Here is a 15,067-nt window from a genome sequence, read left to right on the forward strand (position 1 = left end):
CTCATTAATTCAGAGGCTTCCTAATGTTTCCTCAACCACCTTTGGGGAGAAGATAAGAGGGAATCCTTTGTTCATCCTGCACCACGGCTTATAACTAACTGGAGGAGATAATGAATTGACTTTATTTGGCCTGGTGCCAATTGCTCTTGAAAGCCACGCCTTCCTTCCCCTGCGACAGGGAGGAGACCCCTTCAAGCACTCCCACGTGAAGGCCGGGGGGGGGGGGGGCATTGCTGGTATCTAAAATTGCAAAAATTAGGAGCTTGTGCAGTTGAAAGTCGAGGTTTGGCCTGGGCAGCATTTGCCAACCTTGACAACGTGAAGGCGTGTGGGCTTCACCTCCCGCAACTCCCCAGCCAAGAGCAGCAATCTTGACCCAACTGGAAGGCAGAGCTTCTGTGGGGAAGAGGCCAGGAGAGATCTGCACATGTTGTCAAGGCAATTGCAATTCTGACCATGGTGAATGTGATGCCCCCACTTTAAAAAAAAAAAGGAATCCAATGACTGTCCTGCTTCAAAATTCATGGACGTGAATGCCTCCAGGTATCACAAGCGATCAGCCACCTTGGTGAACTCAACCGCAGCTTCAGCTTTGACAAGCAGGGTCCCTGGGATAGACCTTCCAAATATGGCCAGGTACAATCAATATTAGCCTCCACACCGTTATTCAGAACAAGTTTGGAAAGTACAACTAGCCACGGTTTGGAACATCAAAGCAACCGGAAGCGAAGGAGAATCACCACCAATGGGGAGCTTCAAATCTTCCGGGTACATTTGGAAGGATGGCCTAAGCTGAATTTTTAAGAACTTACTAGTGCCCCAACCTGTCACAAGGTACATATTCGCAGTGGGGCTCAGTCTCCTGTTTGCGAGAAGCTCTACAGAGGCAAGCAAACAAAACCCGCTTGCTTGGAGGGCATGAGGAAGTACATCCTGCTATAGAAGTGACCGGAAAAGACACTACAAAGGCAACAAACCCCACTTAAGATTATGAAGCGCAGATTCCTAGAGAAGGCCAGAGAAAACAAACAGAGCGCTTAATCTCTCTGTTGCAACCGTTCTAAAATTTCCAAACTACAAACATCGTGAGCGAGCGAGCATCCTTCCGTTCCTTGGGTGTCCCATTTTCTCACTGGATCTGGGCCTTCCTCTCTTGACTATTCTGCTTCACCTCCGTTTATCAGGGGGCTTAAAGCGAGGACTCCGTTTCCTTACTGCTGTGCAATGACAAGCAAGGAAGTCCACATCCCATCGTGGGAACCCTCGTTCTGAGGCTGTATTAACAGACGGGCCTGCTTTGCTCAGCCTGAAACCAACCAGCAAAAAAGGAAACCTAAAATTCAGCTCTTGAAGATGGACAACAAGATCTTGTTGATTTCCCACAGCAAGTCAGGCCACAAGCATAAAAGCAAAAGGCTTAGGAAAAGTACAAGAAGTCTATTTCGCAATTCTCCGGCGAAAAAAGCAGAGCAACGCAGCACCTTTCAGCAGGTCTGGATTTAAATTGCCCTGCGAGCACCCGAACACAAGATTAGCACTACCAGGAAGGCTTTCTGAAGGACATGCGCCTGTGACGCACACTGCCGAAGGCGTCCGTGCACCGAACGGCGTGTGCCACGAAGCATCCCACCAAATCTTCAGCAACAACGAGCAGAGAGGTTCTGGGCAGAGGAGCTCTTGTGAAAATCACTCCAGGCCGAATGCAAAGATTGAAATTAGAATATTCCACTTAAGTCAAAAAGTAGACAAGCACGGCACACCTAAAAAGCACGGCCGAAGGGAGGAGAGGTTGGGAGCTGTCCTTCAGAAGAATTATTTGGAGACCCTCCAGGTTGTCGATTCCTGGTCTAAATGAGGATTTCATCACCAGGAAATAAAACTGGTTTAAATCAAGTTATTGGCATTTTTTGTACACACCCCATTTTAATTTACAATCCAATCAAACATCACTGACATTGTGGCCTCATTCACACCACCAGGCCTTCTCTCTTCCCCCCTTTGAGCTTAGAGAGAATATTCCCACTCAGCGTCAAATTTACCAAGTCCCACCATGACGGTCGCTGAGAACAGGGCAGCTCAGAGCTGGACGTTCCCTCCCCTTCTCTTGGGTGCAGCTCTAAGTCACTTGTTTTTCCTTCTTTTCTTTTTTTCCTTTCTCTTTCTCTCTCTTTTTGGCACTTTCTTTCCCTCAGCGACCTAGTTTTCTTATCAGAGCAACAGGGTGAATCATGTGAAATGATCTTCCTTGGTCTTGCAGCAAACTCTGCCAAGGCTGCGTCTAAGCTTTCTTCCAGTTATGGCTATCAGCCGTGCCCCGACATTACTTTATTCCGAAATGCACTCAAGGTTACTCTAGCAGGTAACCTTCGTGACACGAGGCCATCTTGGGAAGCCAAGAGGGTAACGTCCCCATTTTCAAATGGACCTTTTGGGAAAAGATTTCTGGCACCTTTTCACATCACAAGGCAGCTGTGAACAAATGAACGTATCTGGTCCTCAGATGCTGCTCCCCCCCCACCCACCAGCTTCCACGGCTGCTGAATGGTGTCCAGTTAAGACCAGAGGAAAGGCATCCGCCTACGTGCTGGACTACAGCTCCCAGAATTCCTCAGATCCAGCACAGCCGTGCTAGCTGATGCTTCGGCAGAACACATCTAGTTGGCAAAAGGGCAAATTGATGCCGCTGGAGCCAAGAAAGGAGTGAGGTGATGTCTCCAGTGCTGGCACTGAGAATGGAAAAGTTGGCACCTCTTGATACAAGGAACCTTTCCAACATGAGCGTAGTGTCTTCCTTGAAGGATGTCTGGATTTTTTTCTGGATTTCTCTGGGCCACAGTCCCTCCCGTAGAGAGCAAGGGTTCAAGCCAGAGCCACTGCCCAACTCTGGAGGAAGACCAGACCATGCACTGATGGAGTTACCTAGATCGGGTCTTGAAACATCTGCAAGAGAAAACCAAGCTCAGAGAGCACCAGGGGCCCCTCCTCCCAACCCTGAGCTACCAATATTCTCTTTATGGAAGACCATGTCTCTGGAAGAGGAAGAAGAGAGCCAGGTCCATGTTCAACCCAGCATCTCATCCACAGGAGAGAACCTCATCTGTCCCCTCAGCGTTTCCCTCCCAAGCCCTTCCCCACAGCCTCTTCCACATCTGCTGTTCAAACCCTTTCAAGACCAGCCCGGCTTCCTCTCTTGAACAGGCCTTTTCATCTTTCTTTATGTCTCAACCAACCGGGAGTTAACTCTGTTCTTCTGGCAACGGCATACATCGGGGTGAGAATCTGCCTTCTCGCCCAGCTTCTCCTCCTCACCGCGCGAGGAGCAGTCAACCCCACTGGCTGGGAACGCTGGAAATTGTGGTTTAATGCATGTCTGGAGGGCAGCACAACAGGACGTGAAGTTAAGGGGGAAGCCCCACCTTGGAGTCATCTGCTTTAATTACAAAGACTGCTCTATGCAGCACTGGAGACGGAAGAAGCCTAAGAAGCTATAAAACGATGCACTCCAAGGGATACAGGGGAGAAATTAGAAAGCCAGTGTTTAATTCTCAAAACTCAGAAAATCTGCATCTACAGGATTTGGGGAAGTTCAAACCACAGGGTGCTTTCCGCACTGACTTGGTACAAATCCCGGTTTAGGGCATGGGGTGGGTTGTCTTCGGCCCCTATTTAATAACTTTGCAGCCACCTCTGACCTCTGCCTGTTCAGCCTACCCTGTGGACAATTCAGAGAAAAGCCTCTAGGAAGGTAAATTTGGGAAAGTGGCCAGTAAAGTTTTTCCCACTTTGGGAAACCCAGTTCCTTGTACCCCAAGCCGAAGCCCAGCCTGGCTGCCCCAAGTCACGTTTTGCTCCACTACCGTTAGTGACATCTGAACGGTGCGATGTTTGTAGACGGACAGGGATTCCTACACGTGTTCTGGATGCCAACAGGTTTGATCCGATGGCTCATTGAGTCTTTCCCTCGGATGCCCAATTACTCTGTTCTGATTGGTTTAGCCTCTGCTGCTGCCATTATTTGAATTTCACTGCTTTTGAAAGGACGTTATGGAGCAGGGGCTTAAACCAGGGAAGAAAGGGAAAAGTAATTGCATTACGACAGATAAGGGTTATCCGTCCCTTTCTGGCCAAGGGCTGCCTTGAGCAGATGCTCCTTCTCTCCAGCCACTTATGACCCCGATCCTCTGCAGGGGGAGCACTCCACACCCGTAAGATCATCCGGTGGTGCGCTGAAATGCTCATTTACTCTCACTGGTGACACCCCAACGTATTAAAGCATGGTTTTTGATGAACTTCAGCCGAGTTTTGTTTATGAGAGGGTTTTTTTTTAACTGCTCTTGAATTTTTCTGTTAACTTTAATTGTTTGGCCAGTCATTAGAGCGGCTCCAAGTTACTTCCAGCATGTTACTTGGTAGAAACAATCTGACTAATCCTGTTCCCCAAATGGGAAGACCGCAGGTTCCCGTGCTGCCTAAGTAAAGTCAGAGGGGGGGCAAGGGACAGCGGTTCACAGATGTGGCCCCGATCCTAAAGACGTCTTCATTTCAAAAGCTGCCAGGATGGAACTCTTCCACCGAGTCTCTGGAAGTGTGGATGCATCCTGGGCTGGTTGGCTGGCATCATCTCATGGTGGAGCTGACGGCCATGGTTGGTTTGATCTTTTATGGCCTCCTTATCTGCACATCTGTTTTATGTTTTTATCAGCTCCCAGGAGCCTCTGGATCCTGGTGGTCTTTGAGGGAGAGAAATAAATGCGTCCATCCATCCAGGAGAGTTCCACATATCAGACATCCTGGACTGTCATTGTCCTCAAAGGACTCGTAGGGCTGTGGCTTCCTAAACTGAGGACCCCCAAGTGTCTCTGAGGAGGCATTCTTGAGCTTCCCAGGAGAAAGAGGTGGAGAAGGTACGACATGCAATCTGGTTTCCCACTGGCCAGAGAGGGGAAATGCCTCAAAGAGAATGAAGTGGCCATACATATTCTCAGCGAGGCAATCCAAATTTTAAACAACGGTGCACAGTCGGCCTTTCCAAGTGAATCAAAAGCCTTTCTCAAGTCAACAGGGGTGTAAGACAACTCCAAACGTATTAAAAACAAAAGGCCCCAAACTATCTTAAGAGGGCCAAATGGGCATGCCCTGCTCAAATGAGCCATTTAATGAATATGTTCAACTTTAGCACGCCTGCAATAAATTTGAAATTATTAAGCCTCATTTGACATTCCTTCCCTTCCGGCCTGCTTCATGATGACACGATATTAGCGTTGCCGGCCATGCCTCTCATCGCGGAGACTTCTGCCCTCTGCTTCGCACGCTTGGAGCCTTTCCCAGATTTAAGAGATGCCAGAAGTGTGAAGATCCCCCAAAAGGCTCTTGGTCCCACGGCAGAACCGACCCACGGCAGCAGCACCCACAAATCGTGACCCCCGAGAACTGTCTGGCCCACCAGATCTGGCAGGCCTGCAGCAGGGAGGAAAAACGCACTCCACTCCTGGGTTGTCCGTGTGTGTGTGTGTGTGTGTGTGTGTGTGTAGGCTGTGGTCGCCTTGATCTTTTTATCTCTGTAAATACAACCTTTAGCAAGCAGGGCCCTGGCCAGTAGCACAGCCATGTCAGCAAGTTGCAGCGACCTCTGTTTTTCTGAACGAATAAAAAAGAAAAAGAAACCACTTTTCTGTCAAGCAAAACTCCTTTGTCGCTCTTTCCTCAGCTCATGCAGGTTCTGCACTGTTGACGCCAGATTCCTTCCTGCCAGATCCTTTCTTGGCTGCTTTCCAAGGGCCTTGGACTGATCTCAAGTTGCTTCAGCCCAGAAGATCGACTGGGATCCACTGCTGGGATTCTCAGTGATTTTCAGCAGCAGAGGTTCCTGGCGGTTGTTGGATTGATTCAATTTACACGCAAGCTTTTGACTGAAACAAGCACTCAAGCAACGTTGGGAGACAGCAGCAAATAAAAGACACACAGCAGAGGCACATACCAATCCTAAATTACACGGCCGAAATAAAGAAAACGTGGCACCAGCAGCAGACACGCAGTTCTGCATGCAAGGACAGCCTTTCATTCTGTTCTGGGAGCCGTAATTAATTCCTGTGCTCAACATTCTTTGACTTTTGCACAAAGTGCCCCATGATGGATCTTGGTATTCAGTCGAAAAATAGGTCAAAACTAGACCTCCAGATGTTAACGGTTGACAAGGGTGAAAATTGGGAGCTTACTGGAATAAAACTCCGACATAGTTTTGGAGAGAAACAAAATGTTGGGGTTCCTTGTGTTGTGCAGAGTCTTCTTAGCTCAATCTCATACTCCCTTTGTGCTCCACCTACAAAGTGTCACCCAGGATTCTCACAGACAGAGGCCAGGAGCTTCGGCCAAGCAGGCACCCGAAAGCACGTGAAACCAGCCGAAGGAACGTCAGAGGGTTCTGCATGCCATCCGTACATCATCCGGCACGGGGAGCACGGCCATATTCCATAGTTTGGATCCTGGCATCGGCCCCACAGCCAGTTGCCAAGGGAATTCTTCCCCAAGAAAATATTTTGTGCAGGAGCCAAAGACAACCCAGGGGCTAATGACAGCATCCGTGAGCAATGAGAAGGAACATTCGCACTCAACACCCAAGCAGGCTAACACTTTTCTGCAGCTCAGATTTATAAACTGCTAATCATGACAACAACCGACTGAACTAACCACCCTCCACCCTGCAACGTGCAAACAGTTTATTTTCTCAAGCGTTGCCACACTCTTGTGCAGCACTGTTCCCTCGCACAAGGAAATGTCCAATTGTTTCAAAATAGTTTCAAAAATCCACCCATTCATTTGCTATTGGGAAACAGTTGTACAGGCTCTGCTCCCAGGACCCTGTAAATTCAATTTTTCTACCAGAAAGAGAAAGAGCTGGTCAGATGGGAAGCTGAAGGCAAGCTGATAAGGAATAAAACGTATGTGTGTGTGTGTTGCCTCAAAAGCGTGACTGTAGGTGTTTCCTCTGAAGTGAACCTCACAGGAGCCCAGAGTGGGACGAACAACTATGAGAAGAGCCTTACTCATCCCTTTCCCCCCCCCTCTGATGACAAGGAAGGGTCCCTCTCGGGAGAGAGCCAGTGACACACGCAGCACGGAGGGCTGAGTAATGCCTCCCCTCGGAGGGACGCAGCCGGCCTTGGAAGAACAAAAGACTCGCATGGCATCCCACACAGAAGCAGCCGAGGGCTGCAAGGCTGAAGGCCTGGCGAACCAACTGTTACACCCACAAGGCGAAGGAGAAAGCGGCTTCTCCCAAGCCAGGAGAGGCAGGTGGGCAGGCGAAGGGTTTGCATCCCACCCGGCATCCAGTTTGGAAAGAGAAACTCTTCCTTTTTCGCAGCTGCCCTGTTCAAACCGAAGGCAACTCTTATTTCCAGCCTCTTTCCACCCACCCCGTGGGAAAAGGGACCGGCTGCATTCAACCCACACCCCCCAATGCACAAACGTTTGCAGAGGGCAAACTCCTGGCAGCTGCATGGCAAGGCTCTTCAGACCCTCTGAAGCTCCATGTGCCAGCTCAAAGCGGGTTCCGGCGTGGAGGAAAGCAGCAGCACGTTGCCTCGCCAGCAATGATGCCATCTCTGCTCCGGCTTCCTGCAGTCGGTGCCTTTTCCCGCTTGCCATGGAAGCCATGATCCAGAGGGTGCCCCCCTGGCACAGGAGCCCCCTTGCCCCTTGAGTGCAGCCGGCCGGGGGACGGCCACTGCCGCCTGGCACTCTCTCATCAGGGAGTGCCCATCGCCCACACACAGGGACCTCCTCCTCCTCCTCCTCTCCAATCTGCACCCAACACCTGCACGCCTCCGTTAACCTGGATCTGGCTCTTCCCTTGGCACAACGGCACCCTGCCTCCTTCCCCTGAGCTGCACCCAGAGGGCCGCGCCAAGTTCCTCCTCCGCCTGCCAGGGCTCCTCTGCAGGCCGAGCGGCCCTTCTTCTTCCACCTGCCCGGCCTGGGTGGGCACCGCTCCGTGCATCCCCCTCCCTCCCCACCCTCTGCACGCGTGCCATCATCATCTGCCGCGGCTTCTTCCATTGGCACAGGGGCATCGTCTTATTCCAAACGCCGCCCACCCGCCCCCCCCCAGATCCTGCCCGCAATTGTTCCTCGCGGGGTCACCTTCTTTGCCCTCCCGGCTCCCCCTCCCCAAATGCCCCCGACCCCTCCCAGCCAGCCCCCCTTGGAACGCAGCTGCTCGCCGGCTCCCCGGGGAAGCCCGCTGCCCCTTTGCGGAGGCGGCCGGATCCGTTTCCGCGGCCGGAGCAATTCCCTGCCAGACGGAGCCGTCATCCGCCGCCCCCGCCCCGGCTCTGCAAGCGACCCCTGCCCTCGCAGCCCGCCGCCTGTGCGCGGGAGAGGCGGTTCCCCAGAGCCAGGCGACCTTTCGGGCAGCCCCACCGCGGGCACCGAGCGGCTGGACTACAGCACCCATCGGCCTGGGCCCGGGAGGGGGGCGCCCTGCAGACCCCAAGAGGGCAGCCCGCGCCAGGCGGACTCCTGGGTCAGGTGGGGGGGGGGGGGAAGCTAGGGCCATGTGAGTCGGGGAGGCGGATGGGTTTTGTAGTCCAGAGCCCAGTGGGGGCAGGGACGGCCCCTCCCCACCCTCCCAGGGGACCCCCCGGTCAGGACCTCGTGGCTGAGGGGCAGGTGAACCCAGGCAGGGCGAGGGACCCCGTGGGAGCGCTAGTCTCGCCCTATCCAAGAGCCCCAGGCCGGCTGCGCACCATGGGGGTTGTAGTGCGGGCGGCCCAAGAGCCGGCCGGCGCCCCCTCCCCCCGCTGCCGCCCCCGGCGCCCCCTCACCTGGCCCTCCGCTGCCGCCCAGCAGCCTTCCGCCGCCCCACAAGAGCCTCCTCGCGCGCAGAGCCCGCAGAGCCGCCGCCGCCGCCGCCTCGCACTGACTGGCCCGCACGCGCGAGGACCGGCCGCCAGGGGGCGGGGGGCGGGGCCGGCAAGCGCAAGCCCCGCCCACGGCCCGCCCTCCCTTTCCCCCCTCCCCGCCGACCGCGCCCTCGGGGTTGGAGGCGCGGAAGGCCAATCGGCGTCCGGCGCGCCTCTCCGGCCGCCCAATCCGGAATGCGAAAGGGGTGGGGTCCGCCCAAGCGATTGGGCCTATTGGCTGCCGCGCGGGCGAAGGATTCTCTCACGAGCCTCTTTTCCCTCTTCGCGCAGGCGCAGCGGCGCTCCTCGGCCGGCGAGGCACCTGCTGTCGGTGGACGACACGCGCCGGCGGTTCTCACGTGCCGTTGGGTGGATGGAGGTTCCCCGGCCGCCTTCCAAGGGGCCACGGCTCAAAATCACTGCCCAACCTTCCCACTGCAACCCCCATCACCCCCAGCCTTGGCAGGGGATGATGGGCTTTGCGTTCCTGCAAACCATCCATTGCCTTATCCATAAGCCCACCGTATTTATTCAGAGAGCCCAGGTGGCCCCCAGATGTTGGCCTGGAAGGGCCAGCTGGACAAAGACCCCCGAGCTCCCTCCCAGCAGATCATCCCGATTGCCTTTTTCACTCAGAATCTTTAAAAGGCCGAGTATCATTTGGGCTCAGGGAAAGTGTGGTCCCCCCCCCAAAAAAAACCCCCAGCTTCTTCCTTTTTAAAGTGAGCTTGATTAGCTCTTCACCTGCCAGAAGCCTACAAAAGGGTTTGATGCCTTGTGAAATAGCGTTTTCTTTATCTAAAGAAAATGGATAAGGAAGCACAGGTGGGTCTTTCTTCATGGCGTTCGTGTGACCAGAAAGGGCTGCTGCAGAATTAGAGAAAGAAGAAACAACCTGCAGGAACATCTTGCGGACGTTCTTCTTTCGGAAAAAACAGTACCAGAAAATCACTTCTGAGTAACATGACTACAAATATCTCATGTACCAACCAAGGGTGACCAGAGAAAGCCCAATGGGAGGTCCCTTCAGCTGCCCATGGAAAGGCCTCTCATCCCTATCTGGACTTCAGATCTCCTTACTCCAAACCCAGCAAACATGATTGACTACGCTAAAATCGTGATTCTTTGAACCACAACAAGTCCAGAAGACTCCTGCTGACCAAAGCATAGTTATGAATTATTCCATGGTCCTCTCTGCACACCAAAGGTGTAACTCCTAGGAGACAGACAGTCTGAAGAAGCACTCGGTGAAAATCCAAATCACTTTTAGCTGCTATTTGAGGATCTAACATAACACGGAATCTTACCTGGTGAGCATCCTCCTGGGCAGCCAACAAAGGCTCCGCGTTTAAAAAGCCATCTTTATTTTAGGCTCCGATCTCACCTTTTCTAGCAGGTGATGCCACCTTCTCGGCTGCCGGCTTCCGCTTTTCAAACGTCTTCTTCACATCGGCGACTTTCAGGGACTTTTCCTCCTCTTGTTGCATTGTTCTCTTTCTTTGCTGCGGTGGCAAAACAGGCTCGTCTCCCTGGGCTGTTTCTCCAGAAGCTTGGCTGGAAGCGCGAGAAGGACACAGAAGCATCACAACCATGCTTGGAGAAGACTCTGAGATCTCCATAGGTCGGGCTTCAGTTTCAGGGCTCTGCAAATTCTCCACCGGGCTGCAGGAATCAAATCCCAGTTGGGCACAGAGCCCCTCATCTTCCTTGACTGCAAGGGAGGGGCTGCAGGTCTGCTTGGAGGGTTTCCTAGTCTGGGGAGAAGCCAAATCCAGACTGAGGACAGTGGACCTCTTTATCTCGAGGCCTTTGTCCACCTTGATGCTCTCAGACTCCTCTGGCTTCCCTTCTCCACCTATGTGACAGCAATTGGGAGCTCTGGCAGGCCAAGGGAGACCAGCCACCATTTCTTCAATGACCATTGCTGGGCTGCCCGAGGTTTGTTCTTCCGCTTCTTGGCTCTCTGTCTCTCCATTCTCCTTCCCGGCAGAAAAATCCAGCCAATTCAGGATCCCGGCCTTGCTTTCCTCTCCAGGGGAGTTCAGCATGAGCCTGTTGACTTGCCTGCTTTCCGCGCCGCTGCTGCTCTCCGAATCCGACCGGGAAATCTGCCACCTCAGGGCCTCCCGGGGAGCCTCGGTCATCTCTCTGCTCCCACCTGCAGCTTCTCTCTCCCAGCTTTGCTGGCGGCCAAAGTTATATATTTGAACCCAGGGCCAAGGGCAGTCTGTCATTTCCCTTTTCCTTTCAGAGGCTGCCAGAGAGTCAGAGGGGTGGAATTCTCCCTGGCTGGTGACGATGCTGAGTTCGGCTTCTTCCAGCCTATACAAAAGAGCATTCCTCTTCCTGCCTTCTTCCGAGCATTGCTTTGGAAACACCTGCATCGTGCCCGGCCCCTCTGGGCTCTTTCCGCTCATCTGCTCACCTGTTCCTCTCTCCTCCAGGCTTTGGCTCAATTGTATTTCTCTCGTGGACACCTGAAGGGAGCCCGTTATGCCCTTTACTGAGGGGCTGGCACCAGCCTCCTGCTCCGCCATCGAAGCCCAAGCGTCGTGGGACATCTTGGAGGTCTTTTGGAGGTGTGGGGGCTGCTTGCTTTGTGTCCTGCTGCTGCTCACTGGCAAGTGGGGCTGTTCTGCAGCTTCCATGCTCGTCAGGGGCCGGAACCCCCAGGCCAAATTCCTGTGCAGAGGAAACCCGAACAAGATCGGTGCCCCGTTGCCAGTCCGTCAACTTTGCATTTTATAAGAAGCCTAAGGGGGGCATGCAGATTTTTAAAAGGCCTGTTATGCCTAGAGAAGAACGATTAGCCTGACCAAAACCATTGCATCCAACAGTGGGACAAGAAATAACTTTTAAAAGGAAAGGTACGAGAGATTTTCCCCACCTGAACAGAAGCAGCCACCTCCAACGTCTCGGCTGCCGAGTGTTTGTGCTGGAAGGACGAGCTGCAGATTCAAAAGCTCTCGGCCGTTTTCTCTTTCTGAAGAAAAAGGGTGGAAGCAGCTTTTTCTGGGAACTCCCAGCAACCTGCCTTTTTGGGCCTCAGCAGTGACGCTTCACGTTCTTCTTTTGCATTCATTTATGGTCAAGAGAGGCTCTGCTCGTCCCCTTCTTCAGGAAGGGCATGAGAGATCAAAAGCAGACGGGCACACCTTTGCTGGGAAGGCCTCTCTGCCCCATCCCGGCTCCTCCGTGATGCTCAGCCTGGTTCCCAACTTGCTGAAGGGAAAAATAGAAGAGGTTTTGGCCAGCAAGCGGAGGGGCTGCAGATTCGATCTATAGTGCTGGGATATGTAATGATTGAAAGGAGGGTTGTGACACGCCAGGCATTCTGGAAGTAAACAGAGCAGCCTTGTGAATCTCCATCAATCTCCTTCAGGCACTCGACTCGTCTTGGGGTTGGGCGGTCTCTGCTAATAATAAACAAACTCCTGCACTGAGGAGTGTTTTAAATAAGGATCTAAGTTTATATGCAGCCAGAGGTTTGGAGAAAGACTGGACAGTTTCAGTTAAATAGGGAGCAACCATCACTGTCCAGCTCCCATCTCACAACAGGCTAGCGGACGGACGGACAAGAGGGACTGCCTTCGCTCTTTGCCTTTTATGGCCTGTTAGGTGTGAGGCACTTGACACTCATCGGAGACTCTGCTAGGCATCCCAGCCAGCTGTGCCAAGGTCTCACACCAGCCTCTGGGGAGGGGAAGGGAGGGGAGGAGAGGAGGAGGGACCTGGCCGCTGGGGGAGAAGCTCCATCTTCTGCCTTGGCCAGCCCCATCTGTGCCAGCTCCCCTGTTCTGCTTTTATGGTAACAAGCCGGACTGGCCAGTAAAGGTGGCAGGGCCGCCCTGGGTCTGATGATTCAGCATCCCAGCAACCCCTCCCCAGGAGAAAAGGGCAGCATTTAGACCTTGCCAAAGGATGGAGGAGAGATTTGAGGAAGATAGAGCAAAGCAAAAAAGGGTTTTAAAAAATCCAGCTGTTTCTCTCTCTCTCTCCCCATCTCCTTCTACTGTGCTATTGAGCCTGGTTCCTTGTCCTGAAACCTTCCTCGATAGCAGAGCGGTTGCCCAACATTGGTCTGGTGGATGGAGAACATCTCAGTCCATCTCTGGAGGCTAAACCTCGTCCCAAAGACGCCAGATACAGTTCACAGAAAAGGCCGTGGGAGATTCTTAGCAGGAGTGTGTGTTTTTTCTGGAGCTGCAAGACTTTTTGGAGGGGGGGGCGCCTCCAGATGAATTCCCCACCCCACCCCATGAGGAGGAACCCTACCCTAGGCACTTCTCACAGGGGGAAAATTCTTCCCTTGCCGATCAGCCAATGGTGGGACTTCCTTTAATTGCTGATTGTTGTCTGGCTTAACCATAGCAACCTTCATAACAGGATATAAACATCTGACGTCCTTGCCTTCCACACACACACACACATAGCTGGCCAAAAGCTGGAACATGAGGCCGTGTTCTGTAACAGCTAATGTGTTTCTTCATCAACAGGAGGAAGAAAAAATAAGCCGAAGATGCAGCAGCTCAGCTCCCTTCTGTCTAGGCTGCTTTGGAGAAGTGGTCAAGGACTCTCAAATTTCAAAAAGGCATGTCATTTTTTGTTCTCTCGCATGCAGGAGGAAGGGGTGGAAGAGACCTATCACTCAGACTTCTGCTAAGGGCTACGGATTCATTCCCAGACCATTGGAGGGAGTTAGAGATGCAATTTCTCAAAGGAAGAGAAACTAGAGTTTTTCTACAAAGCATCTTCCGTGGTGGGGAAAACCCTGATCTCTACAAGGTTGTTGCCCTTCTAGACTTCAGAAAGCCCCTTGGCTTTTAATTCTTCTACAGGGTCCCAGGGTGACCATGCTGGCTGCCATGACATAGGCCAAACTGGACAACTTTTAAGAGTTGTGGACTTCAACTCCCAGAATTCTTCTTGTTGCTAGGATGGAGCACAAGGCGAACTTTGGCTCGGACAATGTTATTCCTCTAAGATAAACACCGACCGTTTCTTTCCCTCCCGCACGAGAACAATTCCAAGCAATCTGAAAAACTCATCGGAAAAGAGAAAACAAACACCGACTGGAGGCCTTTAAAGGCAAAATTTGGTGAGATTTCTGGAGGAGATGTCTCCCTCCATCCCCAAAATGGGGGGAAAAAAAGCCGGCTCATCTCTAAAGTCAAATCCATTGGATTAAAAAAAAAAAAAAACCTCCAGTGATTTTCAGATACAAAGAGTGCTAGTTGCTTTTTCTGGCTACACACAATTCAAGGTAAACCTGTGATATGTCCAATATACACCCAACAAGTTCTACACAAGTCACCAAGGAGGTGGCATTTATGGATGGTTGTGTTGCCGAGGTAGGTAATCCAAGTCGGGTCAATCCCCATTAAGTGCAATTTACGTTCCCCTCGGCCCATCTCAAGAGTAGAATCAATACTGGACTAACATTCAATCACAATTATTTTGTCTTTTCTTTTAAATCGGTTCAAAGTAGCCCTTGGCTATAATTGGTTTTAGCATTTGGTCCCACCTGTCAAATCAGCGTCAAGAGACGCCTGCCATGTTCTCTAAAATTCATCTCTTTTTGCAGCCCTGTGGAATCTACCTTTCATTTTCTGTGTTTTTAGTGTTTTTCTACAAACACACAGGAAGTTGAGGCTGAATAATTAATCCAACTATTGTGTAATGTGTGAAGGGAATCTGCTTGACCTGATCTTAATAACCCCCCCAAAACCTTTTCCGAAAGCTTCTCCATGGGCAAAGTTGAGACTTCCATAACCTGCTGCCCTTCATATGTATTGGGCTACTGTGGTCTCCGCTTAGGTTGCCTTTGGAGAAACGGCAATAATTCTCAACCTTGGCAACTTTAAGACATGTGGACTTCAACTCCCAGAATTCCCCAGCCAACACCGGTTGATGGGTGTAGTAGTCCAATATCTAGAGGCGAAGGATAAGACCAACCCCATAGGATGTGTAAAAAACACTACTAGACACAAGAGTTGTATTGACAGCACATCACAAACACCAGAGACCAAGCAGAATAAGTCTTTCACCCAGATATACAGTATTTGTAAACTGTAGGCAAGGCACTCTTATTTGTTAAAAAAATCGCCAATATGTGGAAAAACACACATGCTACCATTTTATGCACCAAACTTCTCCATCTTCAG

General features: G+C 52.0%; 1 protein-coding gene across 2 annotated transcripts in view; it reads right to left on the bottom strand.

Annotated features, from left to right (window-relative positions):
* Positions 1 to 10,360, bottom strand: part of CORO1C (coronin 1C) — a 28,241-nt gene extending 17,881 nt beyond the window's left edge. Inside the window, exon 1 of one of the 2 annotated variants that reach the window (XM_070950439.1) lies at positions 10,288 to 10,360. The gene's annotated coding sequence lies outside the window, so the exon portion shown is untranslated. Of the gene's footprint in view, positions 1 to 8,825; positions 8,903 to 10,287 lie in introns of those variants that run through there. The other variant, XM_070950438.1, reaches the window with a different exon arrangement.
* Positions 10,361 to 15,067: the final 4,707 nt, after the last annotated feature.

This window comes from Pituophis catenifer, unplaced genomic scaffold (assembly GCF_029215685.1).
Source record: "Pituophis catenifer annectens isolate HBS135680 unplaced genomic scaffold, rPitCat1.0.hap2 SCAF_10, whole genome shotgun sequence".
NCBI lineage: Eukaryota > Metazoa > Chordata > Lepidosauria > Squamata > Colubridae > Pituophis > Pituophis catenifer.